Genomic DNA, 7,012 nt, shown 5'->3' on the forward strand with positions numbered 1-7,012 from the left:
CTGCTATGAGGCTATGGGATGGGATTGGTTAGCTACTGTACAGAGAGTGAAAGTCACCTGAATACCACCATTTTCAGTCTCTTCCTCCACGTCTTTCCACAATGCTTCACACTGTGGTAATAGACTCCTGAGTTTCAAAATGATTCATATAGTTCCTACCAGTTCATTATTTGCTCTGGTGGAGAAACTGATTCCTGGAACATCCTACCCTGCCATTTACTCACAAATCCTGTCAGTAACACACTATTTTTAAGGTGTAAATTCTTTGGGAAGAATTTTCAACTTTTTCAACATTGATAATTATACACAGCTTGACTGAGGGGAGAAGGGTATCCTTCATATAAAATCCTACCATAGGTTTCCATATTTACATTTTATTATCAATAGAAAAAGACAGGAAACATATGGATGAACTTAGTTTGGAAGACAGCAGAAATCCCTAACATGCTAATTTTTCTTGTGTTTTCATAAAAGGTACATACAGTAACCTGAGGGCCCCAAAATGTTTGCAAATTGAGTTTTTTAGTATCATGGTAAACATGTTAAGTGGATCAATTAATGAAATCAATATATCTTTACTAATATTTTATCTGCAAATTTAAATTTATTTTAGTCTTCATAAGTGTTTACCCTTGAATAATTGACTAAATGTTTTGTGAGTCCTCTACCTTCAGATTATGCAAATAAATTCTCATGTTTTAAAATGAGAATATTTACTTTCTTAAATTCTTTTTAGGGTAGGATGATCTGTGATTGGAATGCAATAATTTTTTATTCTTATAAACACTTGGCATATAAAAAGTCAACTGGACAAATATTAAAATGTAGATGTTTTGAATATGTGGCTTCTCAGTCTTCTACTGATCATACTCTGTTGAAAGGTGGTCCTAACCCTGCCAATCCTTATGAGATATATCTGGAACACTGTATAATATAAACATTTCATAATGTATAACTGAAATTCTATTCCTAAGAGACAAATGAAACAGTTGAAATTAGCAATGAGAGTTACAGAAATAAAGACTGAGAAAATACACTATGTATAGTTGGACAGATATGTTTTTGGTTGTATCATACTACTTGAGTGCAGGAAGATTAGTTTAGTTCAATTAGAAAGGAACACAGGAAAGGAGCTGATCCTCAGGGAAGAGAATCTTTCCTACTTAAAGACTATATTCCTTCTTGCAGTAGTATATATTTTAAAGGGGGACGAACCCCCTTCTTAATATATAGATTATCAAACATTGAATTTCATTTCTTCATTTTATCTCTGCCTTTTATATCAGTCAATGATGGTAGGCATGAAATTTACTTCAATCCCAATAAGTAGGTCTGGACCATTTCTCTCAAGTGCCAAATCTATTTGTACATGTAACTGCATTTTTTTTTTCACAACAGCAAAGTACATTCAATTCCAGGAAATAAAAAATGAAGTCTTAAATATTCAAATTTTCAAATACTGTTTCAGACATCTTTGGTAGTTTTCTGAGTTTCATGACTATAAATCAAATGAGAACACAATGTGAAACCCTCTGTAGAAAAAAGACCAGTGTATCAAGGATTACCATTATTGTTGTCAACATCATTATCTTAAGTGCTAATATTTTTTGAATGATTATGTGTATTAAGCATGGAATTAATTTTTTTCACGTGTATAAAATCTGGTGATTGTTTCTCATGAAAATCAAATTACATCTAATTAATGAGCAAGATAGTGAATGGGCATTGTTTAAATGAGTGTGTTTATTACTAGTACCAAGGAAAGTCCTTGTGCATTAGGAATTAAGTTCTGTGGCAATAAAATGTGAAAACACTAAGGAAATATATGCATTTTTCATTTATATCACTAGAAAATTCTCCCAGGTAAACACCTTAGTTGCATATGCCAAATTCCAATTTTTATTTCCTGCCTTTAAATGTATTTATGAACTTGATATAAATATAAACAATATATACATTTTCATGATATTCCTGTAGCTGGTAACACAATCCCTACATCAGAAAAAATCATTACATCACTGGGGAGACCATAAAAGTAAATATGAAGTACTTAAATGAGAATAGATATCAATATGTTGCTGAATTATCTAGTGGTTTTCATTTTGAGTTATATTTGTAGTAGCTTCTAAATCTTTCCAGAACTCAGCAAAAACACCTGGTAAGTTGCAAGATTTAATTAATCATTTATTTATTTACTTATTTATTTAACATTTACTTTTTGGTGGGATGGTGTTTAGAAGGTAAACACAATTTGATTAGGATTTTAATAATAAAAATATGTTTTACTGTGCAAATATCCCCAAAGTTTTTGTTTCCTTTTATAGATGAAAAATTTAAGCAATAGTAATGACTAAATCACATTCTTTATTGTAAGTTCTTTTACTGCTACTTTGATTTACTGATTGCCTTTAGCATTTTTTTTTCAGTTTAATTTTCAAGCACATTACCTTCCTTGGATAGTTAGGAATAATGTAAAGAGAGGACGTCAGAATGAGAGAAGAGCTTATGCAAAGAGCAGACACAATAATGAGGATAGTAACTGAAGACAATGATACAAACTAATCCAGAAAGACATAGAAAGAGGCAATTTTGATTTTGTTCCATGTATTAGGTTCTGGATTGGATTGCATAGCAGTAAAGCATGGTTACAATTTTATACTATGTTGTACTGAAGAAAGAACATCAGTTTTGCATTCTTAAAGATTTGAAATTATATCTTAAGAATATCTCCTTCTAACTACTTTGTTCTGACCATCAGGAGATTCAGTTACAGAAGTTTTAACATTCCTTGCAATTAAAGTTTCATTGGGAGAGTATATAAAATAATGACTGCAGAAAGTTTAAATATCTTTTGCACTTATTATTTAGTCTGAAATATTATTGATGGTAAAGGAAATTATTATTGGCTTTCATTTTCTTAGCCACAGAAAATCCTCAGATGCCCAAGTTTTCAGTAGACTATTGCTCTTGCCAGATGTATCTACTGTATTGGAAACTGAGCTCTTGGTCATTGTCCACCTTTAACATTCTTAGCAGAGGCTTATCTGTGTGTCTCCTCTGTACAGTTTCTACACCTTTTAAATTAGTTCACACAGTATAGAAGTAACCTATCATATCTGGAAAACAATGAGGTAATGTGCTTGTTCTGCAAAGATGAATGAAAGCAATTTAATTCCCTTACATACAAAACATACATACAAATAATTAACACATTTTTTTTTCTATTCAGTGAGAGTGGCTGAGAATTGGGTTGGTGTCACTCTTACAAATTCAAATTTTCTCCAGAAAACAATCCTATATGACTCTATTGTAATTTTTCTAAGAAATTATAAATCAAATTTTATGGAACATATGTAACATCAATTGCATAGAAAGTTATATAAAATAACATAAGAAGTATATATTCTAGTTAGACAAATAAGAATAGGACATCATAGAGATTGATGACCACACCCCAACACACTCATGTTGTATACCCATTCACATATGTGTAAGGAACAGGCTAAATAGCCAGATGGGTCACTGGAAAAATATCTACTAATCAGGATGTGGATGATTAAGGGGACTCTTGTAGATGAATTCTTGATGTCCTTTTACAGAATAGATGTACAAATCAGAATAAAGATTTGCATTTTATGGTAAAAAATGTTTGCTGGGGCATAAAACTTAAGTGAACCTAATTTTGATCTCGAGTTTCTTAGACAGGAAGACAACTTCAGACTTCCTTTTTCTCCCACTATAATATCTAAAATAAATATATGACTTCTGTATGGATGTGTCATCATTGAAATGGAAACAAAGTTTAAATGATTAACTGGCATAACATAATATTTGGTGTTGAGTGCCTCATTTATTTTTATAATAAAATAGGCCAGATATGCATAATGCTAAAGACTTCAGAGGTGATAAAGAAGCCATCATGCTTATATCGACTATATTTCAATACTTCATCCACAAAACTATCTTAGATGGCTTACAAATTGTTTACTTGTATAATTAATTTTATTTGATGATATCAGAGATCATAACTGAAAGCAAAGAAACATGCCAACTGAAAGAATTGAATAAGTGCTACAATAGAACATAGATTCAGATTTTGAGATTTCAAATGTTCAGTTAGGTAGCAAAATTTAAAATCATATTTGTCATCATCAGAAACAAAAAAATATACTAACTCAACAAAATTTTTAAAGGGACATTTTTCTACTGGGCATGCTGAGCTACTGGCATTTATAAAAAATTTTCTTATAGGGTGTTGGAAAGATTGGAGGACATACAACACACAAATAAGAAGATAAAAGTCAAGAAAAGTAAAATAACTTGTACTTCTGATGTAATCATTCCTAGAAATGAAACATGAAGAGAAAAAAGATAGTGATAATATTTCTACAGTGATACAATTTGTACTCCTGGGATTCTCTGACCTTCCAGATCATCAATTATTTTTATTGGGACTGTTCACCATCATTTACACCATTATTTTAATTAGAAATAGCCTCATAATCATAATAATCAAGATTGACCCTGCTCTGCAGAAACCCATGTATTTTTTCCTGGCAAATCTTTCCTCTTTGGAAATCTGTTATGTGTCAGTCACCCTCCCCAGGATTATGGTGAGCCTCTGGACTCAGAATAGAAGCATTTCTATGCTGAACTGTGCCACCCAATTGTGCTTCTTTCTTATGCTGGGAACCACTGAATGTTTCCAGCTGCTGTGATGTCCTATGACTGCTACGTGGCCATCTGTAACCCTCTGCACTATTCTCTAGTCATGAATCAGAAGATGTGTATTCAGTTGACAGTTGGTTCCTGGGTCAGTGCAATCCCTCTGCAGATAAGGCAAGCATGTCAGATTTTCTCTCTGCATTTCTGTGGTTCTAACAAAATTAACCACTTCTTCTGTGACATCCCACCCATTCTCAAGCTAACCTGTGGAGACACATCTGTATATGAGATATTTATCTATTTGAGAGCTATGTTGTTTATTGCAATCCCTTTTATGTTGATACTTTCCTCCTACAGCAAAATCATTTCCACCATTCTGAGGCTATCAACAGCCCAAGGACAAGCTAAAGCCTACTTGACATGTTCTTCCCACTTGCTGGTTTTGTTTTATTCTTTGGATCTGCTACCATCACCTATTTAAGGCCCAAATCCAATCATTCTGAAGGAACAGACAAACTTCTCTCTCTTTTCTATATCATTGTGACTCCAATGTTTTACCCAATGATATACAGCTTTAGAAATAAAGATGTTATAGCAGCACTCAGAAAATTATTACTTAAAAAATAGGGTGATGCGGCGGGCCGCGGTGGCTCAGCGGGCAAAGTGCTTGCCTGCTATGCCGGAGGACCTCGGTTCGATTCCCGGCCCCAGCCCATGTAACGAAAACGGAGAAACAAAATACAATAAAACAAGAAAATGCTTAAAAGATGTTTCCCTTTCTTCCTCTCTTCCTTCCTTCTATCCTTCCTTCCTTCTCTCTGTCTTTCCTTAAAAAAAAAAAAAAATAGGGTGATGAGCTTAATAGTTATTGTTTTAACTGATTGTCACACAATTATGAAAGGAACTTTTCAAATTTCTATTACCCCTTTAATAAGGTAATCGCTTCTGCCTGATAATGCACTTTTAGATTTTGTCTCAAATCTAATGTGCTTGGCATATATTGTGCATATTAATCTACTTTAAGTGTGCTGCGTATAAAGAATAATATGGTCTCATAAAGTAGCAATGTGCATCACATTTTCTGTTAAAATCTATAGACAACATTCAAGCTTCTAAGAAGTTTGGCTTAAATATGTTGAGAAGTATATAGGATTACTTAGACCAAATAATTGTTAAATCCTCACACTTGTATTTGCTAGTATTCATCTATGGCTCCATAACACAAAGTGGTCAGTACATGAATATTTATTCAGTGGATAATTAAGTGACTGAAGGTATAAATGATTATTACTATGCACTACTTCAAACTCTTGCTAAAATTTAGAGGCATTAAAGCATTAGTAAACTTTGGAAGCAATATTCATTTAACCTACTATGTCCCCATGTAGAATTATTCAAACCATATTATTAAAAGGAAAGTTTACATGGAATTAGCTTTCTCATTTCTAACTTCCTCACTGAACACATGTTATAACAGAAAACTGCCTCCAGTCTTAGCCAGTGTACCTTACACATATTTCTATGTTATTCTTACCAATTATGGTCTAAAATAATTTGCTTTGTATATTTTGTTACTTTCATGACTATAATCCAAACAGATACATCCTCAAACCACATTGTATGAATACTACAGTATGTATGAGGTTGCCTCTTCACTTCTCCTATAAAGAATTATTTGTACATTTATACTTAATAGCAAACATATTATAAAGCCTCTCTAAAATAATATAATTGAAAGCTAAAAATAATTATCCATAAGATACTAGTAGTAATTATATATAATTAGATATTGCAAAGCATAATCTCATCAAACAACTTCATGACAGTAGAAATAAGATGAACCCTTGAAGGAAATAAAAGATTTCAGCAAAAACACTTAAAGCCACAAAATAATGTGGCATATTTCCTTTAATCAACCATCCCCCAAACCTTCTGTACATTGATCTCCTCACTCAATATATCTATATCCTCCTAGAACACAATCAATGCTACTAATAAAATTTAAAATCACATTAAATCAGTTCATATTTCTTTTCAAGCTCCATACTCTCTGGAACTATTGCCCCTGCTATTGGAATATGCCCATAAAATTGTCACATGACTGAGAATTATGTTCAGGACTAAACAGCATTTTATGCCTTAAAAATAGTAAAAGTCCCATTAATAATTGTATCAATATTGAGGTGTATTTTGATTAGACCTACTTCATTTCTTTATCAGTATTCTGAGAATTTGTAGGGAAAATAGAAAGATCAAAGCTGAAAATGTAATGAAAATTTTCTTTCTCATGGTGTTGGTTTCAAAACATCATGTACCCTAGGAAAGCCATGTTTTGATCCTGATTCAA

General features: G+C 32.4%; 1 pseudogene; it reads left to right on the forward strand.

Annotated features, from left to right (window-relative positions):
• Positions 1-4,349: 4,349 nt before the first annotated feature.
• Positions 4,350-5,292, forward strand: LOC143679115 (olfactory receptor 10AG1-like; annotated as a pseudogene).
• The last annotated feature ends 1,720 nt before the right edge of the window (positions 5,293-7,012 follow it).

This window comes from Tamandua tetradactyla, chromosome 4 (assembly GCF_023851605.1).
Source record: "Tamandua tetradactyla isolate mTamTet1 chromosome 4, mTamTet1.pri, whole genome shotgun sequence".
NCBI classification, from domain to species: domain Eukaryota; kingdom Metazoa; phylum Chordata; class Mammalia; order Pilosa; family Myrmecophagidae; genus Tamandua; species Tamandua tetradactyla.